Here is a 24,988-nt window from a genome sequence, read left to right on the forward strand (position 1 = left end):
TATGCGGAGGGCGGCCTGCATGCCCCGGACCTGGAACTTTATTATCGGCCTGCACAAAGCACGCACGCCTACCACTGGATCCATGGCTCAGCGGACATCGCGCATATACGCATAGAATCTATTGTTGCGGCCCCTGTCCCCCTCCCTGCGTTGCGATCCTGACCTCGGGATCGCCGTACTGGTATTCTAGACTCGCTGAATACGGTCACACACGATTGGCACCATATGATGGACGCACAGGCTTGCAGCCTGTTGTATGCCCCGAAGGCTCCCCTCGCCTGGTGCTCTTGGCTGGCCCCATGTAGGGACAAGGGGTTGCTGGCTGCGATGGGCACATTGAATATACACAATATGGGGGATCTTTTCTCGTAAGGCACCGCACGCTCATGGGAAGAGTTTGAGATGGGGGACGTTCCCCATCCGCTGTTGCCGTATTTTCAGTTCCACAGGGTGAGACATGTGCTTAAGGACCTTCTAGGGGAGGATATGATGGAGCCCCGGGTGGTTACGGCATTAGCTTACATTATTAACGCTAAGTCCCCCGATAAATTGGCAACCAATCTGTATCGCATTGCCCTCTCGGAAAGGACGGCGGAATATGCTAAACCTCGCTTGGCATGGCAGACCGACTTGGCTATATACCTGACAGACGAGAAATGGCAATACTGCTGCTCAAGCACGAAGAGAATATCACTCAACGGCCGTCACAGGTTGATACATTTTAAATTCCTAAAAATGGTTTACTATACCCGGAAAGACTTCACAGATACTACGAGAGAGCCCTCACTGTGATAGATGTAGAGCGCGGGTGGCGGATTTCCTACATGTGGCATGGTCTTGCCCGGGGATCTCATCCTTTTGGTGCAAGGTATATGAGGAAGTGAATAGGTTCAATGATTTAACTCTGTCTCCGGATCCCCTGTTGGCTATTCTGGATTACTCTAAACCTCTCCAGAAGGATCGTAGAAGGCTGGTTGATATCGCCTTCCTCCTAGCCAGAAGGTGTGTATCGCTCTCTTGGATGCGAGGCCCTGTACGGACACTGTCGCAATGGACTAACGAAATGATATATTGCAGCACGCAAACCAAACTATACAGCGAACTGTTGCCCCAACGCAACAGACATAAGAACTTTTGGTCACTGTTTCTAGACAAGAAGCCCACATAGTACACTTCAGATGAGGAGGGTGCAGACACATATACACGGGTGGAGGTTTTAACTTGGGACACATAATTCCTATTGAGGAGGAACTACACCAAGCGCTCCATACGCCATGTGGACAGGCTGCATACTTGAGGATTGACTGTGCAGGCCCCGGGTAGGGTCCAACGACCGAGATGCTCTCACCTCTGTGGGTCTTTCATTGCCATGCTATGATGGTCTGCACTCTTACTGTGTTTATGCAATGGGTGTTATCTGTTGAAGGTTTGCTTTGATACTCAAACGATGTATGCATTATCCAATGTGTTGGACCCGGCCTCGTGGCGTGGTTTCTCCCAACCCGTAGCGACCCGACAGTTACCCATGCGCAGCGAACACCCCCGGTCGTCCCGTCCCCGGTCCGCCCCACTCCCTACATGACCCTACCAAACGGACGACCACCCCCAAATCCCGGACTCTATCCTCACGGTACCAGACGCCCAGAACCCACATCACCCTAGAGGGCCTACGGTAGCCATTACCCTTCCCTACAGATCCCTGACTCCATGGGCCTCTGCATGACCCCGGCCCCAGCGAAACCTAAGCTCCAGGCGCGCCATGCCCGGATGGGGGGTAGAGGGCCTCCTCTGAGTGAGATAGGGCAGGTACTTTAGATCACACCTCCGGCCTCCCCCGGGAGACTGGTTTCCCTCACACCTCTGGCCTTCCCTTGAGGACTGGTTTCGATGGCACCTCCGGCCTCCCCGAGCGCTGGCTCCAGGCCCTGCTGGGTGTCTGGAAAACCCCGGACTCATCTTCAAAGGATCAAAGGGCCGGCCGGCAGGAAACCCCAACAATCAGCCCCGAGGCATCAGATACCCGCCTGCGAGGGCCCGGACTTCAAAGGGAGAAAGGGCTATAACAAGGGCGGCCCGAGAACTAGCGGGCAGTTGAATCCTGGACTACGAGATCCCTGCTGACCTGGTCGCGGCTCAACCAGCTCAAAGAAGAACGCTACCTGAACTTTGGAACCTGTGCTTGAGCCCTGCTGACGAGGTCGCGGCTCCTTGAACCATCTTTGCCTGAGCCCTGCTGACGAGGTCGCGGCTCCTTGAACCATCTTTGCTTGAGCCCTGCTGACGAGGTCGCAGCTCCTTGAACCATCTTTGCTTGAGCCCTGCCGACGAGGCGCGGCTCCTTGAACCATCTTTGCTTGAGCCCAGCGGTTGAGGTCGTGGCTCCCTGTAACCATCTTTGTTTGAGCCCTGCTGACGAGGTCGCGGCTGCCCAAGAACTACAAAACACTCTGCTCATTACTGCTCGAGCCCTGCTGACCTGGTCGTGGCTCCAGGGTACTCTGGTCCGGCTGGACCAACAGCACTACCGAAGCATCGTGGCTTGAGGAGGGTGAGTGGAACACCCAGTACCATCAACATCGACAGCAGACCCATATCCCCCGGCTCGAGGATTGAGAGCTGTGCGCCGGATACGCTGGTGCTGGTCCCCCGTACTGAGACTGTCCCGCTTGTCACCCCCTCTAAGATCAAAGACTTATGAACCTTTTTACCCGAATGTAAATATAGGACCTTTTAACCTGCAACAAACGTAATAACTGCTGCTTGATAAAGAACTCGTTATCAGTACTCAATTGTGTGATGTCCATTTATAACGCAGTAGAAGTACTGCGCGTACGATTTCGAAGGTGAAGTCCCCTCCTGTGAGGGTTTCACGCCTGTGCTCGGCAGCGCTCCTGGGAGAGGTTTCCAACTTGTGGAAAATATCTCCAAGGGCTTGTGAGTGAGCTTGCCCCCTGAACGAAATCCCAGGACCATTGGACTTCATCCACCTCGCAAACCACCGCTGGAAACGCTGTTTTCAGTCGCCGCTGAGGCCGGGACCTGTGTACACCTTGTACGATCGAGTCGAAGTCTGAACGCAACGTACAAAGCATCGCCAACCACAAGGAAAGCGACTCTGTTCACCGACCCGCACAAGCGCCATGACTGGGTAGCACCGCTGCGTACAACGCTCCATGCATTGACTCGCAACAGGTCAGGACGACGCGCACACTACTGCTGAGGTAGAGTCCGAGAATCGCAAGGACTGTATGACTCCAGCTCTCAAAGTGCGGCACATACGTCGCAACGGAATAGTTCGCACCGCACAAGGCGCCGTCCCCTCAAGAAACGCGACTTCGCGTTCACCGACCCGCACAGGCGCTGTCAACGAGCCGTAGCTCGCACGGCGACAGGAGGACATCGCCGCGTACAACGCTTTCTTTTTCAACACATCGTCTGTGACAAACTCATCAAAGCAACGGTACTGTGTACGACTCGCACCGCATTTTGGTACGCATGGGACAGGAGTGTCCGCTGCGTTTGTTAGACTATTTCTGGGTATTTTCATCACCGTGAGAGCCGGACGAAGGGTACGAAGGGTAAGAAGCGCACAGAACTCAAAAATACGCATTTCAACGAGAACTCTATATTGCTAATAGTATTGTGGCTCATTTTGTCGTTATTTGGTCTTGTGCTAAGTCTCTATATAAAGATAACTATTTTTGATATAATACTAGTGTGGTGTCCATTTGTGGTGTTGTCACTGGGTTACTGTATGTGGTCACAAATGCTTAACTTGCAACGCCTCTGAAATAAGTCTTGTCTGCTCGCGCCAAGCTACCTAGAGGGTGAGCAGGGGTTATTTTAAGAGGGTAATCCCCTTATCCTGACTAGAGGAGAGGGTCCCTGCCTGTCACAAGTACTTACCTGTGCCAACCAGAGACCCCCAAATCTAACAGTAGATTTAAGCTTAGTTCAGTTTAGTTCTTAGATGCGACACTCTGCGTCAATGTACCTTAGGCTGCGTTGCGCTTCCACAACAAGCAATGTTGCAGCGATGGGAAATGCGGCAAAGTTCAGATACAAAGAAATAAAGACGTGAAGATCTCCCAGATGCGGCACACTTCTCGGGGACGCGAGAAGTCCTCGGTTCGATGCGTGGACTGTAGCGGCGACACCCTTACGATACGACGGCAACAGCTCCAGCGGCGACGCTCCTTTCCCACGATGCGTGAAGCTTCCGCTTGATGCGACAACTACAGCGGTGACATCCAAGATGCGCCGGCGGCGCGCTTCTCGGGGATGCGAGGTGCTCTTGGTCAATGCGGTACAAAGCGACAGTTCCAGCGGCGACTCTTCGGAGTTGCGACGGCAGGCACATCGACGGCGACACGCTCCGACCTCGTTGCGAGATTCTTCTCCTGATACGGTGCGACAACTACAGCGGTGACACCCTCCTTCGGAGTTGTGAGGGCAGCGACGGCGCACGCTTCCTTTTCGTTGTGTGTGAACATTTATACAGATAGCCGCTATGCTTTTGGAGTGGCGCATGATTTTGGCCTGCTCTGGAAGGAAAGAGGCTTTCTGACATCACATGGGATGCAGATAATGCACAGAGAATTAGTGCATAACCTTTTGACTGCGTTGACATACCCAAAAAGAAAAGCTATTGAGAAATGTTACAGATAAGGTGGGACAAGGAAATGCCTTTGCAGATCGAGTGGCACGTGAGACTGCGATGCAGTCCAGCACTACTTCCATGTATGTAGTGAAGTCGCAAGCTGAGCGGTGGCACGATGCTTGGCAAGAAGTATTAGAGATACAGAGAGCCGCTTCTAAGGAAGAACGGGAGCAATGGTCTAAACATGGAGAGTTGGATGATGAAGGTTGTTGGCGAAATAAGCAAATGGATAAATGGAAGTTGCCCATAGCTTTTGTACAACCTATGGTTCAGATGGCACATGGGCTGGCACATGTTGGAGCTTCAGCAATAGTGAAATTGCTTACGCAAGTTTGGGAGCATTCAGAAATTGCGTAAGCACAGCTAAGAGAGTAGTAGAATCATGTATGATTTGTTTGCAATTTAATCTTGGAAAAGGGACACGAACTCCTGCAGGAGGTTTTGCTACACCAACTGCACCTTTTGAAGTTTTGCAAATGGATTATATTCAGCTTGAACGCTGCATTAATCTGAAGTATGTCTTGGTGGTTGTATGTGCCTTTAGTAAGTGGATTGAGGCGTACCCCACAAAGGACTACACTGCTATTACTACGGCAAAGGTGCTTTTGAAAGAATTCTTTCCTACATATGGTGTTTGTAGACTTTTGTGGAGTGATAACAGACCTCACTTTATAGGGAATGTTATCAAGTATGTCCTGAAAGGATTAGGGATCAAACAGAAGTTCCATGCGGCGTTCCACTAATCCTGCTGATTGCGGGTGGAAAGATATAATGCTACTCTGAAGTTGAAATTAGCAAAAATACAGGCTTCTACTTCTTTGACTTGGCCAGATGCGTTGCCACTGGCATTGTTGTCTATTCGATCAGTGCCGCATTCCCGGACAGGTCTCTCTCCCTACGAGATTGTGTTCAGGAGGCCAATAAATATCTGGGGAGTTCCTAAACCATGTTCTGTATATGATCTAGCTTGTGTCCTAATGAATGACTATTTGGCACAATTAACTGATAGCTTGGTTTCTATTCATCAACAGGTTCGAGAAGCACTACCTGATAGATCTACAGGTGAAGGCCATGAACTCCGACCGGATGACTTCGTCATGGTGAAGTCATTCGAGAGGTCGAGCAGTCTGGAGCAGAGGTGGCGCGGACCAGAGCAAGTATTACTTGCTACGAGGACAACGGTTCGAGTCACGAATCGGAAGAACTGGGTCCACAGTACTCACTGCCGGAGAGTACTTCCTGCCTTGGTGGAGCCTGCTGTGTTGACCGACCATTCAGAGGTTTTGACTGCGGAGAAAGGCCACGCCGTGACACCTGACGGATCTGAGGAGTTCTTCCCGGACCCGACAATCCCTGGAGCATCGAGATATAATTTGAGGCCGAGGAAGGAGTTTGCAGTACCTGTGAAAGTTGTCTGAGCATTCCCTGGGTCAGTGAAACGGAGAGCCGATGTGGCAAGGGGGGGGATCAGCCATGCATTAGAGTAGTGACACCCGTCTTGGCCCGTGGTGAAGAAATCAACGGCTACCCAGGGGTAAGAGCTCTGACTACTACTTTAGTTTCTGGAAGAATTGTCTAGTGCTGTTATTGAAATGGAGAGAAAGAAGATATTTTGTGTTCTAGGGTTTATTGCTGCTTTGGTGATTATGGCGACAATCACTTGGTCTGTTGAGAAGACAACTCCTGCTCGTGAGTTGTTTGTTACTACTACGCCAATACCGGAGGAGCACTTCTTTACGCTCCCGTATCAGGAGCAGAAGCATCGTCAATCTTATCTCAACAACACTTTTATTCAGATGCTGCATCATACTCATAATGCCACAAACATAACCAATTGATGGGTATGTGGGATGATGCCTGCTCATCAAAAGAAATAACACCTTTTATACCTCTTCCTTTCTCACATAATGGCTCTTGTCGAGCCTGGTTCACTCTCTCGTTTGCAACCAGAAAGCCTCCAGTAGGTGGACTTCTTTTCCGTTTAAATAAAGAGTGTTATCAAGACAAAGATGGGTATCCTCAAGCTAATGGAACTAAACGGGAATGGGAGGAATACCGACCGGACAATATTTCAACGCCATATGTCTTCACCAACACAAGAGACTCTGCCGAAAGTGAACGCTTTGTGATTTCTGTTACAAAGACTAAAGCAAACTTATGTGTACAAAGTGTTGGACAGATTCCTGTTGTAATAAGTGACTGCATTGCCGTTTTGAATATAGATGGAATAAATGATAGTTCTTTCCTAGCTTCACATAACACATACTTTGTATGTGGCAGTTATGGGTATTACCGACTACCAGCTGGGTGGTCGGCTGTATGTTATATATCAATTTTATTGCCCCCTGTATTTTTAGCACCTGCATCACATCATCGAGATCTTAAATTGTTTAGTAATATTACTATGAATCGGTATAAAAGGACATTAAGTACAGATGATGTAGATCAAACAGATACTAGTTTACAGCAATATGTGGACTTTAATCTAGGACTGTTCTTTTTTGTAGGTGCTGCATTAAATAGTAGGAAAGTGCGACGATTGACTAGCGTTGTGGAAGCTGTTACAAATCAGGCAGCTATAGCACTTGGAAATATTACTGAAGAACTGAAAATTGCTAGAGTTGTTGCACTCCAGAACAGGATGGTGCTAGATGTTATGCTTGCTGACCGAGGTGGTGCATGGTGGTAGTAGTTGTTGTGTGTTCATCCCTGATTACACACCGTCAGTGTATAATGCGATAAATAAACTCCATAAGATTGCTGCAGAAATTCATACAGAAAATGGTACTTGGACTTTTGCGGGATGGTTTTGGACTCTAGTTTCTGCTTGGGGCTGGAAAATATTGACTGTCCTGTGAATCATGATTGCGATAATCTTTACATGTTGTATATGTGTGCAATGTTGTCCAATATTATGCTCTATGTGCATTACTGCTTGTATACCAGCTAGGAGAAACACTGCAGATATGAAAGTACAAAGTATTTTAGAAAAAGAAGTAGCTGAAATGATGAAAATTGATATACAGGATGAATATTTAGACTATCCCAGGAAGTCGAATATCTACAGCTAATGCTGAAAGGGTCGTCTGTTGTAATTTGACAGCGATTAGATTAAGCATTAGCAGAAGACATGCTGTACTTGGCAACTATTGTAACAATTCAGTCGACTCAATTTTGTATTTGCGGCAGCCATTTTGTCTGTCATATGCTGCCATGTGCTCACCATCTGTTTTGTTCTACTTCCTTGTTAACTGCGCTCGAAATCTGGCCAGCAACAGGCTATATTTAGTATCTCCTGTTTAGCGCATGCCCAGTAGAGTCTGCAGCTGTTAGTAATTAGTTCCAGATAGGAATGTGTTTTCGAAGGTCTCGAGAACCGTTAACTCCGCCCCCTCAGATTGAGCTTCTAAAATGTCCTCATATGTACATAAAACTCATTCTTGTGTTTTGTACCGCCTTCTTTGAGCTCCCTCTTTGTGTATAAAAGGGGCCATGTGCTTTAGTTTGGTGTGCTACTCCATACAATACCGAAAGGTGTTGTGTGGACTGTAGTACCACCTCCGGAGGTTAATAAATTATACTATTCTATTTTCCAGTTTCTGGGCCAACTTCTTCCTATGGTCTGAGGACTTTGTGCAGAGAAGGGCGAATCCCTTGCACTGATAGGCCTTGCTGAGGTTTACTTCTACACTGGATAGGTCGCACCTCCACTGCACCCCCAGCCCAGGACAGGTCTCTCCTCCTTAGCACAGTACAGACCTCACCTCTTCTGCACCCCCTGGACAGGTGTCAGGGTGCATCAAAAAGTAATTAAAGATCTTCTTTGTCTCGCAGTATCTGCCATTGAACCGGCATTGCAAAGATCACCCGCTCGTAAAAGGTCACGGGTGATTATAGCGTGGAACCGGGCATTCTCCCCTATACTACCAACAGGGAGGACCGCGGTGGAAGTTGCTGGTCTAGTCCTGAGTTCCTGTACACGGGTGCGAGGTCTAGACCAGCTGTGAAGTGCGCCGGTTGATTTTAGAACCGAGGCACCAATGGATTTCAGAGATTAGTCATGTTCTTTCTGTAGTCTAGTTAAATAGAAATAGCGCGATTTTGTGCCAGGCTTAGGCGCATGTTCGAGCGCTTCGGTGCGTCGGTTAGTTAGTCCGGTAATTTAGAACTAGAGAGAAATACCAATTTAAAGTAAATAGGAAAAAAGAAATATAAAGAGAAGAATTAACACTTACCCATTGAATACTTCAGTTCCTGATTTCTTCGTTGCTTGGTTGATGACGGAGGCTCCAGAAGGTTTCTAAGGGAGAAGTAAGAAGAATTCAGAAGATAAGAAAGTAAGGCAGTGAGTGAATGAACGAATGAGTGAAAAAGAATAAATGAACTCACAGAGTTAAAGGGTGCGAAAATGTTGTATATAATGGAGGTTACCAAAGAATAAAATACTTATATTGAAGAATAGATTAGGAGCAAAAGCCGTAGGCTCTCTGGGTAAGGAAATTATATATTTTGTGGCGGCTGTTATCGTTCGCGATACTTGGACTTGACCCGGAAGTGGTACAGCAATCCAGCCCCCCACTAGGCGGAAACAAGGAAGCTCCGAGCGCAACGAGGGTGAAGCAGCAAGCCGGTTGCGAGCGAAGGTCTGGACTACGGCATCGGAGGACCCTATGTCCGGATTGTTTTGCCGAGCAGGTGAGACGCTTGCTCTTGTGCGCGAGAGGAGCCCGTTTGCCAGAGAATTGTGGGTGTGAAGATTTAAAGGACTTTGCGACTTGGTATTTCCCTACCTCATATACCAAATACCTGTTTCGAACATTAGGTTGCCGGTTGGATTGGGAGAGTGATAGAAAAGCAAGTCGCTATATTATTGAACTGTGCATATCTATATATTTGCCTAAATATTAGCGCTATGGCGTCCACAACTGACGTGCTCAGGAACCGTGATGAGCGTGCGGATGCAATGTTTGCCACAATGCCGGTAACTTCTGGGACCGGGCATCAGCATAATGTGCAAGCCACGGAGGTGAAAGACATGAAAAGCTTACTAAAAAAACTTCAAAAAAATGAACTTACGAAGTGGTGGGAACGAAAATCCTTGGAGAAATACAAAGAGGCAGGAAGGGTGCCTAGAGGATTGCGTGTTCTAATTGCACCTTCGTTTGACAAACCTAATCCTCTGATGTTGAAAGAGTGGGCTACGAACAATCTAGAATGTTCCATGAATATGGTTATAATGCTTGTCAAATACGCTGAGATAGACAGAGTGGAAATAGCGGCAGACATTGAGTTGTTAATTGCAGAACTTGATGCACTAGATCAAAAAGATGCGGTAAAGAAAGGAAGAGAAGAGATACAAAGACGCTTCGACAAACATGAGAGTACTATAATGAATCGTAAAATAACTAAATTTGCACGTGATAAACGCGATTACGAAACTGGACGTATTTTTACCTTTGCAAAGCGTTTCGATAATGTAAAAAAACTGGCAATTAATGAGGTCCAACCACCGTTAATCTCTGTGAACCAAGGAACTATCTCTGATATTGCATCAGGTTCAGGATCAAGTATATTATCTAGCAATGCTGAATCAATCTCAGGAGAAAATGAGCATCATTTAAACCTGTCGGAACCTCAAACCTTCACTCCCTCGGAAGAATTGGGGTTTTTGATAGAGGATCGACGCCAAACGCTCAGATCATGGGCACCCCAAACGCAGCCACAAAATGCTGCAGACGGAATAAGCAACGCAAAGAGAGGAGGAAAGCGCGGAGGCTTCAGGAAAAGAAATTGAACACGCATGGGAGCCAGTCAAAAGATGTGGACTTATCGTCTGTCAACACTGTTATAAACATGACTGAGCTTGAATTAAATACTGCAGAATTACAGCTATTGTCTTTGGGACTTTCTTTCTGTCCAAAAAACTATTTTAAATATGTACAATCTCGTATTTACATTTTTAAATTTATCAGAAAGTTAAAACTTGTAAATTTCCATAAACTAAAGAAAGCAAATGTTAAGGCAACAGTGATTAATGCTAATAACCAGCCCAGTACTCGTTTTCAAGTAGCTGATGTACCTGCACTTCGCACAGTGAGTGGATTGGCAGATGATAATGATGAGAGTGATTTAAACACACAAGTAGATCTTTTAGACATGGGTATTTCGACCTCTAACGCTGCCCTTACTCCTTTTCGCCCACCATCGACATTCATGCCAGTCATGGCAAGAGATGCCATAGATATTTTTGGTGACTGCGTGATTAATGATCTCAAGGCTCTTCATATAAAATGCATTTCCATGAATACAAAGAGTCAATATAGAGAACAACAATATTTCCGCCTTATGGATAAACTTACTAAAGAAAAGAATATCATAATTAATAAAGCTGATAAAGGCGGTAATATTGTTCTCTGGCCTAGAGAGGCTTACTTGGAAGAGGCTAAAAAACAATTGAGTGATGTCCAATGTTACAAGCAGGTAGCCTTTCTAATTCTTTTGAAAGTAAAGGATCAGACTTTTAAAGAACTATCTAAGTGGAAGAGAGAGTTTAATTGATAAGGATGAGTACAACTTTTTAAGAACAGAGCATCCTATTACCCCAACCCTGTACCTACTCCCTAAAATTCATAAACAGATAACCCCAGTGCCAGGACGTCCCATTATTTCGGCTCAAGGTAGTTTACTTGAATCAATGTCTAAGTACGTTGATTTTTTTCTTCACGACTATGTCGCTGATTTGCCTTCTTTTATTCGAGATACAGGACATTTTTTGGATAAACTTAAAGATGTTACTTGGGAGGATGGCTATCACTTGTTAGTGATGGACATCTGTTCCTTATAGACGAGTATCAATCATCAAGATGGCTTGAATGCTATCAAATTTTTCCTGTCTGACAGAAATATCTGTTATAATGAGCACAACAAAATGTTACTCCAGATGTCGGAAATGTGTCTAACTAACAAGTTCTTTATTTTCAATAAGGAATTGTTTCATCAGCTTAGGGGTGTTGCTATGGGGACGTGCTTCTCTCCAAGCTATGCGTGCTTGCACGTTGGCTGGTGGGAGAAGCACGTCCTCATGCAGACCCATAGTGAAGATTATTCAGAACACGTCATCAGATGGTGGCGTTTTATTGATGACGTGTTCGTCATATGGAAAGGTACAAAAGAATCAGCCATGGAATTTGTCAGGAAGATCAATAGCAATTCTCTTAATTTGGAATTTACGGCACAGGTCAGTGACTCTAGGGTAAATTTTTTAGATGTAGAGGTATTTATTGATCAAATGAATATTTGCACAAAACTACACCGCAAAGTAACAGCTGGAAACTCCATTCTTCATGCCAGCAGTGCTCACCCTAGGCACCTCATAAAAAGCATTCCTTATGGTGAGTTTTTACGTATAAAAAGGATCTGTAATAGAAAGGAGGATTTAGACATTTGTCTACATGAAGCCAAGGAAAGATTTTTGAACAGAGGATATAGTGCCAAAGATCTACAGTGGGCACTTGATAAATTGAACATATTCGCTGCAACAGAGGTCAGTGAGGTAACTGATGAGACTCAGGTTGAAAAAACCGCACCACCTCCAGTAAGGTTAATTACTACCTATAGTAGTCAAGAACATGACATCAGGAAAATTGTGAGTAGGCATTGGCCTATCCTTCACACTGACATTATTCTGTCACCGGAACTTCTTAATCAGCCTACTGTCACTTTCAGAAGAGCACCATCAATGCGAGATGCTCTAGTTAGAACCAGTCCTGAAGTGTTAGATCAAAGGAATTGGTTGACTGACAAGAGAGGTTTTGTAAAATGCTTCTCTCGCCGTGCTTGTAAGTTCGGTATCAACAAACAATCCTTTGTAGACCCGTTTTCAGGTATACCTAGTAAGATCAATGGTTACTTTACTTGCAAAACCGATTGTGCAGTATATGTTTTAGAATGCACATGTCATCTATCTTATATCGGTAGTAGCAAACTCCCTGTGTTTAATAGGATCCTCCAACACTTGCGGGCAATTGTGAATTCTGATCCATCTTATCCGGTTGCCCGCCATTTTAAACTTGTACATCAAAACAAATTGGATGACCATAAACTACTATGTAATTGACTCCGTTCCAAAATCAATACGTGGTGGAGATAGGGAGAAGAAACTCTGCCAATTAGAGAGTCAATACATAGTTAGATTGAATACCAAGATACCTAACGGTTTGAACACAGGGGAAGATATGGTCAATTTTCTCTGAATGCACAAGTTTATGTTGGTTTTGTATCAAGAAGGATTTAGATGTTTACGTGATATTGGGCTCAATATCAGCTATTCCTCTTGTATTAAATCTATACCTATGATATGTTCATTTCGTGATGATCTAAGCTCCTCGAATACAGATGTTATTAATTTGTGTATATATATGAATTTAGATTTTATATTTATGGGTATATTTATTATTCTGAGAATAGAATGGATTTTTAATGCAACCTTTTATTGTATATTACCTTATTAGTCTTCTAGTTTGTTCTAGTTTGACTATGGGGTTTTCTAAGAGAGGGTTATCAATCTATTATTAATATTTGATACATATAATCATTTCATTATGATCCCACTAAATAGCCTAGTAATATTTATTTATTCTGTATTTATACACATATTTATCTTTCGAGAACTGATCCTTTTTCCAAAACTTTCGAATTTGAAGTTAGAACTGTAGAAGATTGTTGAATAATGTATTCATCTCTTTGGTCTTTTGCTAGACTGCTTGATAATTGCATCCGCACATTCATTTATTTTAACTTATCATTCATGTAGGGTTGTAACCAACTACATTTTACTATTTACACATATGGGTTTTACTATGATCAATTGTTGTTAGAATCGTGTAATACTAGTAGTCCTGTTTATGGATTAAGACTTGGGCACTTGCCCTGGATTTCTATGATTATAACAAAAAATATCCTTTAAAATGTTCTGCTTTTAATAAGTGTAGTAATATTTAAACCATGTTGAACAATGTACAAAATTAATTGTTGAACCTCTGTCACAGGATTTGTTTTTGCACGATTGCACTATGCACTTTATAATTGACGACTAGTCTTTTTACCCTTTTCATGTGAAAAATGGGAGGGTTTCACAATGTTTCATAGTATTTAAAGGGTGGTTTTTTCCTGACACGTCATGTGATCAAGGCCGGGGCAACCCGGCTGAAACGCGTCATGTTGTGAGAAGGCTTAATAAATTGCACTGAAATTTTGAAACCTTTTGTGGTGGTCCGTTCCTGGTGAAGGAGTTCGCTTTTTCAACTTAAGGATTTGGTATATATATATATATATATATATATATATATATATATATATATATATATATATTCACGCTCCAAGGTTGTCCACCTTATGAGTAGCACGCGAGCAGCAGCTTTATTTATGTGTAGGTGAGGACGGGGATCCGCTCGTAGACGCCGCTCCGTAATGGATCTGCCCGACGCGTTTCGAAGCTCCATCTGTTTCTCTTCAGGGGCTTTAAGCCCCTGAAGAGAAGCAGATGGAGCTTCGAAACGCGTCGGGCAGATCCATTACGGAGCGGCGTCTACGAGCGGATCCCCGTCCTCACCTACACATAAATAAAGCTGCTGCTCGCGTGCTACTCATAAGGTGGACAACCTTGGAGCGTGAATATATATATATATATATATATATATATATATATATATATATATATATATATATATATATAGATATATATATGTATGTATATATATATATATATATATATATATTCACTGAAAAAACCATAGGTTATAGACCATATATAGTTAGGAATTAGCATTTAAAAAACCTTATTTTACTCACACAAAACCATTGAAATTCCATATATAGTTAGTTGCACTAACTATATATTGCGCACCCGCAATCCACTGCTGATCATGTCACATATTACATCATTCATGACATGGTCAGTGACATCACTGATGACATCACTGATGACATCTCAAATGACATCACTGATGACATCACTGATGACATCTCATTTGACATTCTTGTGCTAATACGATAAACCTCTTCAGACTCTAATATAACCTTAGATACACTCAGTGTATACAGACACTCACACACTGACATCTCAAATGACATCACTGATGACATCACTGATGACAACATCCAGTGACTGTATGTTTCTGTAAAGTTAAAATATGTCTTACATATTGAAGAATGAGTGGATGTATAAGTGTCTGGATGAAGGATTTAGTAGGTGCGTGACTGACTGTATGAGTGAGTGATTAAATGTGTCTCACTGAATGCATGGGTTAGTGACTAAACTGTCTTAATTTGTGCATCATTATGTCTGTTGTTCTGTAAACTGCTGCATGTGTTGATCATTAGCTATACGAGAGGCTATATGTGTTATTAATTGGTTGCCCAAGTATTTCTATGGGAGATTGAGCTTGTGTGGGGGTGGCTGGAAGGTGTGTGACTCTATGCATAGATGTGTGAGCAGTTTATTCACTAGGTGTATGAGTTCAAGAGTGCATGTGGAAACAGCTACATGGGCAGTTGACTGTGTGCATGAGTGTATTGATGAGTGAATGGATATCTCAATGCTACATGTCATAGTAAGTACATATGTAAAACACAGTACATGTGAGAGTTGGCATATATAAATAACTGTGCATGAGAGCCACTGAATGAGTGAGTGGTTGTATCGATCATTGTGAACTTGTATCAGGGATTGTATAAGAGAGTAAATATGTGTTAGTATATGTTTCAATAAGTAAGGTGTGTTTAACTGTATAGTTGAAGAAATGGAGGTGAGATTGTTTCTTTGCATGACTGACTGGGTGTGTGAGTAACTCCATGGATGAGTGGCAGTGTGTGAGTGTCTGTATACACTGAGTGTATCTAAGGTTATATTAGAGTCTGAAGAGGTTTATCGTATTAGCACAAGAATGATGTCAAATGAGATGTCATCAGTGATGTCATCAGTGATGTCATCAGTGATGTCACTGACCATGTCATGAATGATGTAATATGTGACATGATCAGCAGTGGATTGCGGGTGCGCAATATATAGTTAGTGCAACTAACTATATATGGAATTTCAATGGTTTTGTGTGAGTAAAATAAGGTTTTTTAAATGCTAATTCCTAACTATATATGGTCTATAACCTATGGTTTTTTCAGTGAATTTTCAAGGTTTTGTAAATGCTAATTCCTAACTATATATGGTCTATAACCTATGGTTTTTTCAGTGAATTTTCAAGGTTTTGTAAATGCTAATTCCTAACTATATATGGTCTATAACCTATGGTTTTTTCAGTGAATTTCAATGGTTTTTTAATAGCAAATATCATAAGCTGTCGAATGTCAAGTACGTGGTAAGTGAAAACATTTTCGTGTTTATGCACACTGATCTGCTTTGAATGGTGCCCCCCCCCTCATTTCTATTAGGAGTACTCTCTCTTTGCAGATAGTGAAAGGTAGTTAACGCAGGCCTTTGCCCCCGTTGTAATCCGTCGTGCCTGCTTCTCTCTCCATTTGATTGATTGTTATCCAAGTATTTACTGTTTTAGAATTAGTTCTCTTTGGTTCATTCTCTATTTACAAACAAACACAGAGTCGCAATACTCTGTTTAGTCTTTGCAGATAACGAAAAATCGTGTAAAAAAAAAGAAAAGGAATCGAGCAAAATCAGTAGGCCACTAATGGGATCTCTTTTTGACCTCGCTAAAATAGAAACATTAGGAACAACCCCTCATGACAAATACAAAACTAGTGAGATGAACTGAACTCCACACAATGATGGCTGCAAAACAGCTCGGCTCCGCCACCCACCCCGCCCAAAATAACGATAAAGAACGGCTGCCATGATTGGTTGCGGAATGACCACGACGGAGCTACGAAATGGTGCTGCTCTCATGCTAACCCCAGCTTCAGTCTGAAACATCCAGAAACACTGTAGACTACCAATTCGATCAGTTCCGGTAGCGCCCCAATGTAACCCGGTAGAGAAGAACTAGCCCTCCCCTCTTTGACTGATGGTTCTTGTTGCCTGTCCCTTCTGTTGTCATTTAACAGAACTATTTAGCCTGCTGAAAGGGGTTGTGTTCCGACCGCTGGTTGGTGGAGACATTTTGACTATATTCTGGACCTGCGTTGTCGCGTAATGCGTCATATGACGCGCCGCGTTAGCGCATCCGGAAGTCATCCGGGGCGCGCAGCGCGTAACGTAAGCATAACAAGTCATGTGACTTGTTAATAAAACTTTTCATTGGTTCATTTTACTTTTCTTATTGTAATGATGAAAGGCTTGGTTATATGACCTAAAAATTACGCTTTTCATTACTTCCGAAAATTATTTTTTCTTAAATATATGTTATAATGTTCCAGGCTAATGTACTTTCCCGGAAATTTTACAACTGTCCTGCAAGTAAAATATATTCTTTTTTCGAGAAAAAGAGCGTTTCTTCGTCCCATGACGGAGCCGTTGAGCAAAAGAGGGTCGACCTGCTGTCTTAGTCGCCGATACGCCTGAATATGAGATTCTTATCGATCACTTTATGTTGCAGGAATAGAAAACACAACAGCCCTTGACCATTTATCTTTACTGCGTTCCTTCGTATTATACCTTTTACCCTTCATGTAATTGGTCTGCTTTATTTCACTTGCCTTTTAATGATTCTAAAACAGTCACTATTATTAAAAACTTTACCAATGTATATACTACTACCATGTTTTCTTTTAAAAACCTTTATTGTGAAAATTTCATTATACAAATACGAGCCTATAACCACGTGGGCCTGCCACAGAGCAAACTGTAATCGTATATGATGAATAGACATTTACACTGTAGAGGAACGTAATTGGCGGGCCATTAGGTTGCAAGAACTAAGGTGTCTAACAGTTACGGAATCGGTGGACGTACATTTTATAATTAAAATACGACAGGGCCAGTTACAATAAAATTATCTAGATATACATTTGCGGGCAAGTACCATGGGTGACGTTAATTCGAACTTTCAACAGTACAGTAATCAATAACACATCAGAACTTAATATCAATAGGGATGTCGAAATAGTCAATCAATTCTCGCCCCCGCCCGCCATGTGCTTCAAAACTGCATACGTATCTCGTGATTTCAAGGTTCTGCAACCAGTACACAACAAGTAGTTACGAGTCCCATTTATTCCGGCGCCATTTTGGGCGAGGACGGGCAGGTCCAGGATATAGTCAAAATGTCTCTACCAACCATCGACTATGATGATGTTTATATGCTGTATTTATTAGAGTAACACTCATCTGTCCACATGAAATTAATTTGCCACAATCTAAACATGTCATTTTAATCTTTCCAAAGTTCTTCTAAATATTTGGGACCGTTTCCCTTGCCTCTGAAGCTCTCAGTGCCACTTCTTTGATGAATGTACTAGCAGGTCAGGGGTTCTCCTCCAAATCTCTCTTTTATGCAGCACTATAATTAATTGGTGCCACCTCTCCATATGACGATGCATGGTATAGTTACCACAACTATATTTTTTTTCGGTTCCTCTGGAGAGTTCATCGTGGCAGATGAAGCGTGTAACGTACCGGGCATTTACCTTTTTTTGCATGTACAGGAAAGGAAAAAAAAATCGAGCGTCCGAGTTCTAAGGTGTCCCAGGGCCATTTTAGTGGACCAGGCCCAAATCCAAAGAACAGGCCGCCATTTTGAGAGTCCTCTTGCAGCCGCCTGTCGCTGTAACATCAAGAGCAGTCGAAACTCAGCTGAATGGCAACTGAAATGGTAAAGGGGCCCCCTACTACAGCAGACGAGCCTCCACCTAGGAAGGCCCATTCACGCCGGCTCCCCCCCCCTTCGGGCACCCCACGCCGTTATTCGGAGCAGTATTGTAGGATGGCCACACCAGTGCGGCAACTTGCTAGACATCACCTCGGTGGTAACCGAATCTCAACGCCTTGTGGTGTCTTCTATTCAAAAAACATTGTTATGCTGCCTTCGACCTATTCGCCGCAAGTGCGCACACAACTCAACTGCATAGCTTGCTAGACACCACCTCGGTGCCATCCGGATCTTGGAATCTCAGCACCTTTTGGTGTCTTCTCTTCAGAAAATATTGTTGCGCTGCCTTTGGCCCCATTCGCACATCAGTCCGCTACTGATGCCATCTCACAGGCTAATGGGGCGCCCCACGCCGACTTTCAGCATTGTAGAATGACCACACCAGTACAGCAACTTGCTAGACATCACCTCGGTGCCATCCGGATCTCGGCGCCCCACTGCAGATGAAGTGCCTCTCAACTATGAAACCACCACGGTGACATCCGGATCTTGGCGCGTTGTGCTGCCTTCGGCCTATTCGCACATCGGTCCGCTACTGACGCCATCTCACAGGCTAATGGGGCGACCCACGCCGAGTTTCAGCATTGTAGGATGACCACACCAGTACAGCAACTTGCTAGACATCACCTCAGTGCCATCCGAATCTTGGCATCTCAACGCCTAGTGGTATCTTCCATACAAAAAATATTGTTACGCTGCCTTTGGCCCCATTCGCACATCAGTCCGCAACTTAGACATCACCTCGGTGCCATCCGGATCTTGGCATCTCAGCGCCTTGTGGTGTCAGTCAGAAAATATTGTTGCGCTGCCTTTGGCCCCATTCGCACATCGGTCCGCTACTGACGCCATCTCACAGGCCAACGGGGCGCCCCACGCCGACTTTCAACATTGTAGGATGGCCACAGAAGTGCGACAACTTACTAGACACCACCTCGGTGCCATCCGGATCTTGGCGCGTTGTGCTGCCTTCGGCCTATTCGCACATCGGTCCGCTACTGACGCCATCTCACAGGCCAACGGGGCGCCCCACGCCGACTTTCAGCATTGTTGGATGGCCACACCAGTGCGGCAACTTACTAGACACCACCTCGGTGCCATCCGGATCTTGGCGCGTTGTGCTGCCTTCGGCCTATTCGCACATCGGTCCGCTACTGATGCAAACTCACAGGCCAACGGGGCGCCCCACGCCGACTTTCAGCATTGTAGGATGGCCACACCAGTGCTGCAACTTGCTGGACACCACCTCGGTGCCATCCGGATCTTGGCGCGTTGTATTGCCTTCGGCCTATTCGCACATCGGTCCGCTACTGACGCCGCCTCACGTGCCAACGTATTTTCTCCGCATTTTATACCCTATGCCGCATAACAGGTCATGTGACTTGTTTATAAAACTTTTCATTGGTTCATTTTACTTTTGGTTTCCTAATGATGGAAGGCTTGATCATATGACCTAAAAACAACACTTTTCATTGGATGAAAACTTTTTTTTTTTCCCAAACGATGAAAGCCCCACCTTGTTTCTGGATGTTTCAGACTAAACTGGCGTCAGCATGAGAGCACCACCATCTCGTAGCTCCGTCGTGGTCATTCCGCGAGCAATCATGGCAGCCGCTCCCCACCAGAAGCCTGCAGGAGTCGGGCCCCCAAAACTTTTGATGAATTCTCAAGGCGGAGGGGACGCTTTCGAGAATGGGGTCCAAGACCTAGCAGACAAGCGTCCGATTTCCAAGGTGTCCCAGGGCCATTTCAGTGGACCAGGCCCAAAAAGGAAAGAGCCTGCCGCCATTTTGAGAGTCCTGTGACAGCCGCCTATCGCTGCACCGCAAGAGTGGGCGCAACTCAGCTGAATTGCGGCTTTTGACACAGTGGACCAAAAACGGACGGAATGGCAACTGAAACGGTAAAGGGGCGCCCCACTACAACAGATGACACTCCACCTGGAGAGGCCCGTTCACGCCGCCTCCCCCGGGGCGCCCCACGCCGTTATTCGGAGCCGCATTGTAGGATACCAAAACCAGTGCGGCAACTTACTGGACATCACCTTGGTGCCATCGTTCTGCTGCCTTGGAACTATTCGCACAACAGTTTGCTACTGATGACCCACCCCCCGCGACGCCCCACGCCGTTATTTGCTGGGTGGCAACTTACTAGACATCACTTTCGTGTCATCTAGAGTTCGGCGCGTTCTGCTGCCTTGGAACTATTCGCACAACAGTTTGCTACTGATGACCCACCCCCCGCGACGCCCCACGCCGGAAATCTGGACGTTGTGCTGCATTGGGACTATTCGCACAGCCGACCGCTACTTCGTTGTTTTTCCCTAAAAATGTTTATATGTTATTACTATTTTTGTTTTCTTGTATATATTTATAAATTATTAAAGTTTTATAATCTTACTACTTTGTCGGAGTGCTATATATTTTTAATGTGACACATAATTGTAAAAACTTTGATGTACAAAGAGTCATCCCTGGAATCTTCCGCTTCACGCTCGGTCCCCTCCCCAATCACAATACAGGATGGTTTTCAGATAATAGCAACGCTTCTGCTGTGACGGATCTCATCGAGTGTGGGCCTTGATCTACTATAACTCCTTTGAAGAGGGGTGATTCTTTACAGCTGTGGCCATTAACTACATCTGCAGGGCTAGCTGATAGCCTAGGACCGGCCTGGACAATCGGACACAGAGGAAAAGGAGTGTCAGAGAGTGCGATAGTGAATAGGGCGAAAGGGAGGTGTCGGGCGGGCACAGGGTGTGATTCTCAGGGAAGAGCAGCGCAGATGGGGGGAGGTTTATTACCCATGCATAAGACAGAGAGCGGGGGTGACCACTGCCTGGGTGAGATGCTTGCGAGGGTGGGGAGCCATGCTAAGGATCGACAGCGTGCACAGAGTGGGTCTGGTCAAGGCATCTAAAATGGCTGCCGTGCACGACAAAAGTGTGGCATTTGAAAAAAGACAAGATGGCGCAGACAATGTTTTTCAACACTTCCTGATTTCCTTCGAATCGAACGTTAACAGACGTTGGGGCATATTACCAAAGTTAAGCGATATTTATCCCTAACGATGCATTGCAAAGATTTTTTTACCGTCAGAAATTATCGCAGATAAACCTTGCTATTATCAAGGTTTATCGCAAATACGATAAAAAACGACCGCAATGCATTAATATCGCTGAAAACTCAGCGATATTCATGCATTACCGAGCTAATACTCTTAGCCATGTTATCCACCTCCCATTGCATAACATGGCTAAGAACTGCTCAGGGCAGCTGTTACTTTTTGGAGATATTCGCGCTTATCTCGAATATTTCCAAAAGTTGATAATAGGAGATAGCGATGTTAGCGACTGTTTCCAGTCGCTAACATCTTGGCATGCCCACTTTGCATGTCATTAGTGATAAATATCACTCACATGCAAAGTGGGGCCCAAGATGGTCGCTATCTCCTACTAGCCGTCGCTAACTGGTGTTAGCAACAGCTAGGTAATACAGATATAATTTTATCTCCGCGAAGCGGAGCGCTGTTACAGATATATATCTTTTTTTGAACGTTAATTTCTCAAAATCCACTGAAGCACATATATTGAGACCTAGCAAAGGCACATCGGGCTACCAGTCCCTACAATTTTGCCAAGTTTCGTGCAAATCCATTCAGCCGTTCGATTATTATTATTATTTTTTTTTTTTGCCCCGCGGGCCCTTTTAAAACCTCCACATCAAACCTAGGGGGTCAGCGAGGATCTACTATTCCCCCTTATGGTCATTTGCCCCTTCGCTTTGGCCTCCTCTTGTCTCTCGATCCTACCGAGAGACAAGATGGCGGCCGCTACGGACTGTTTGGAATGTTGACAGACGCAGGAGAACCAATCAGCTTCGCTTCACAAAGCTCCGTTGCGCGAAAAGTACGCGTCCTGGGACGCTGCCTGGTTCGCTGTTACAGATATATATCTTTTTTTAAACGTTAATTTCTCAAAATACACTGGAGCACATATATTGAGACCTACAAAAGGCACATCGGGCTACCAGTCCCTACAATTTTGCCAAGTTTCTTGCAAATCCATTCAGCCGTTCGGGCTAAAAGTGAGGCCAACCGCCCTATGGAAAACTCAATGTTAAAAACACGTTTTGGGATCCCCCTTTTTTCTCGGCCCCCCCTTGACGAACCCCCCCCAAATTTTCAACGGCTGCTCAGAAACAAAATGTGCGATTTTCCTGAAAATTTCAGCCAATTCCGTCCACAAACGCCAAAGTTATTAGACATAGAATTTTCAAAAATCCCATAGAGAAAAAATCCTAACTATATATACCTACTGGCGACCGCCAGTAGGTAATATATATATATATATATATATATGTATGTATATATAAATGTAAATGTATTTCGATTTATATAGCGCACAAATCACCCAGGGGTCTCAAGGCGCTTGCTTAGGGAACCCGTCCTGGTATTCCCCTGTGAGATACCCCGGCAGGGTATCCACAAGGTGAAAGCCAGGCATCCCGCCGCGAGGGGCCGTAGTGGAGATTAAGCAAGCTATTGGCCAGAGTCGCAGAGTGTGACCCCGTGAGTCGAGTAGGCACCGGAGCGAGAATTGTCGAGTCCGTGGAATTTTGAGCCCGAGACCCGCCGAGGCGGGGAATCGAACCCTGGTCCACAGCCGATCTCAGCTTCCGCGTCTGCCGCCTCTAACCACTGAGCCACGCTTCTCCACCATATATATATATATATATATATATAGCTGCAAGTACCCCAAGGGGGCAATGAAAACGCACTCTCTTGCCTCAATTCAATTTTAGTAACCTGTACCCAACGCGTTTCGCTTTTTACAAAGCTTGCTCACGGAGCAAGCTTTGTAAAAAGCGAAACGCGTTTCGGCGATCCCGCCTTCGTCAGTGTCGACACTGACGAAGGCGGGATCGCCGAAACGCGTTTGTTGATTTGATTATGCAGCGCCAAAAATAATAAACCTTGGCATTAAAACGACGGAGCAATTGCTGAGTGTGCCCTTCATTGTGGAACGGACCTGCGAGTGTGGACCGTGTGTGTTGGCATATATATATATATATATATATATATATATATATATATATATATATATATATATATATAGAGAGAGAGAGAGAGAGAGAGAGAGAGAGAGAGAAAGAAAGTGGAGAAGGAATTGAAGGAAATTAGTAATGGTGTGCTTTTCTGTTACATCGATTTCCACTCATGCTTGAATAGAGAGGGAGTAAGAAAGGCAAAAAAAGGAGTACGACGGAAAGGAGGAAGTTGAGTGGAAGAGCCAGATGGTCCATTCCCCTTTTCCCCGGCTGGGTTCACACGCCCACTAGTAAACTCTTCAGTTGGTGGCTGTCAATGCAAATTTCGGCCCAGTGTACCACGCTTTGACCGGGTCAGCGCAGAGGTTGTTAAATCTGGTGATAAAGAACATGGAGTCAAACCTATGCAAATTATTAGAGGACCCCTTTCCAAAGAAGAGAAAGCAAAGCGTTGACAGAATAATCTATGGCTTTATTGTGGTATCAGTGAACATTTTGTAAAGAAATGTCCCAAGAAGCCAAAAACCTTCAAGAAGGAAAACTCTCTGCACCACTAGTAGAAGGAGTTGGGCTGGTGGTTGCTAACAAGGATACAACTCCAACTTCTCATCAAGTGGCCAATAGTCTACAATCTTCCACTCCACGCCGTATTCTGACGAGGAGCCTAAGATTTCAAGACCGAGTTCTTTCAGGAGTGGCCGTGATGCTGGACTCCGGTGCTACTGGGAACTTTTGTGACCTCAAATATGCCTCGAAAATTGGTCTGCGGCATTACCTAAAGAGAGAAGTGAGGCGCTTAGGGCTGTTCAGGGTACAAATGTATCTTCTGGCCCAATAACCAGTCACACAGAAGTTGTGGAACTTGTCTCTGTTGAAGGTCAGATGGAAGAGATTCAATTTAACTTGATCGATGCTCCGCAGTTTGGAATCATCCTGGGTTTGCCTTGGTTAACTGAACACAACCAAGTTATTGGTTGGAGAATTGCTTCGGAGAAAATCAGAAAGAGCAAGATGGAAATCTAGCAGCTTTATTATGCAAGCAAAAGATGATGGTGTGTGAGGTGCAAACTGAGTCTTCCGGTAGAATAGCAATAGTTTGCTGAAGTTTTCAGTGAATTGGAATCAAAGAAGTTGCCCCCACATCATTGGTATGACTGCAAAATTTGATTTGGAACCTGGATCTAACCTTCCTTGCGCTTGTATGCGCTTACTGAAGCTGAAAACCATCAACCTAAAGATTACATTCAGAAATACTTAGAAAACGGGTTCATACGACCATCACAGTCCCCCGTTTCTTCGCCGTTATTTTTCATTCCGCAGCGTGACGGTGATCTGAGAATGTGTATAGATTATCGTGCCTTGAACAAGATTACAATAAAGAATCGTTATCCTCTTCCCCTGATTTCAGTTCTTCTAGATCAACTAAAAGATGCCAAAATCTTCATGAA

At 44.7% G+C, this 24,988-nt stretch overlaps 1 protein-coding gene across 1 annotated transcript in view; it reads right to left on the bottom strand.

Annotated features, from left to right (window-relative positions):
- Positions 1-24,988, bottom strand: part of LOC144806215 (uncharacterized) — a 123,264-nt gene that overhangs the window by 92,857 nt on the left and 5,419 nt on the right. The window contains 1 exon segment of the mRNA XM_078672620.1: positions 8,896-8,960. The gene's annotated coding sequence lies outside the window, so the exon portion shown is untranslated.

Source organism: Lissotriton helveticus (assembly GCF_964261635.1).
Source record: "Lissotriton helveticus chromosome 1_1 unlocalized genomic scaffold, aLisHel1.1 SUPER_1_unloc_53, whole genome shotgun sequence".
NCBI classification, from domain to species: domain Eukaryota; kingdom Metazoa; phylum Chordata; class Amphibia; order Caudata; family Salamandridae; genus Lissotriton; species Lissotriton helveticus.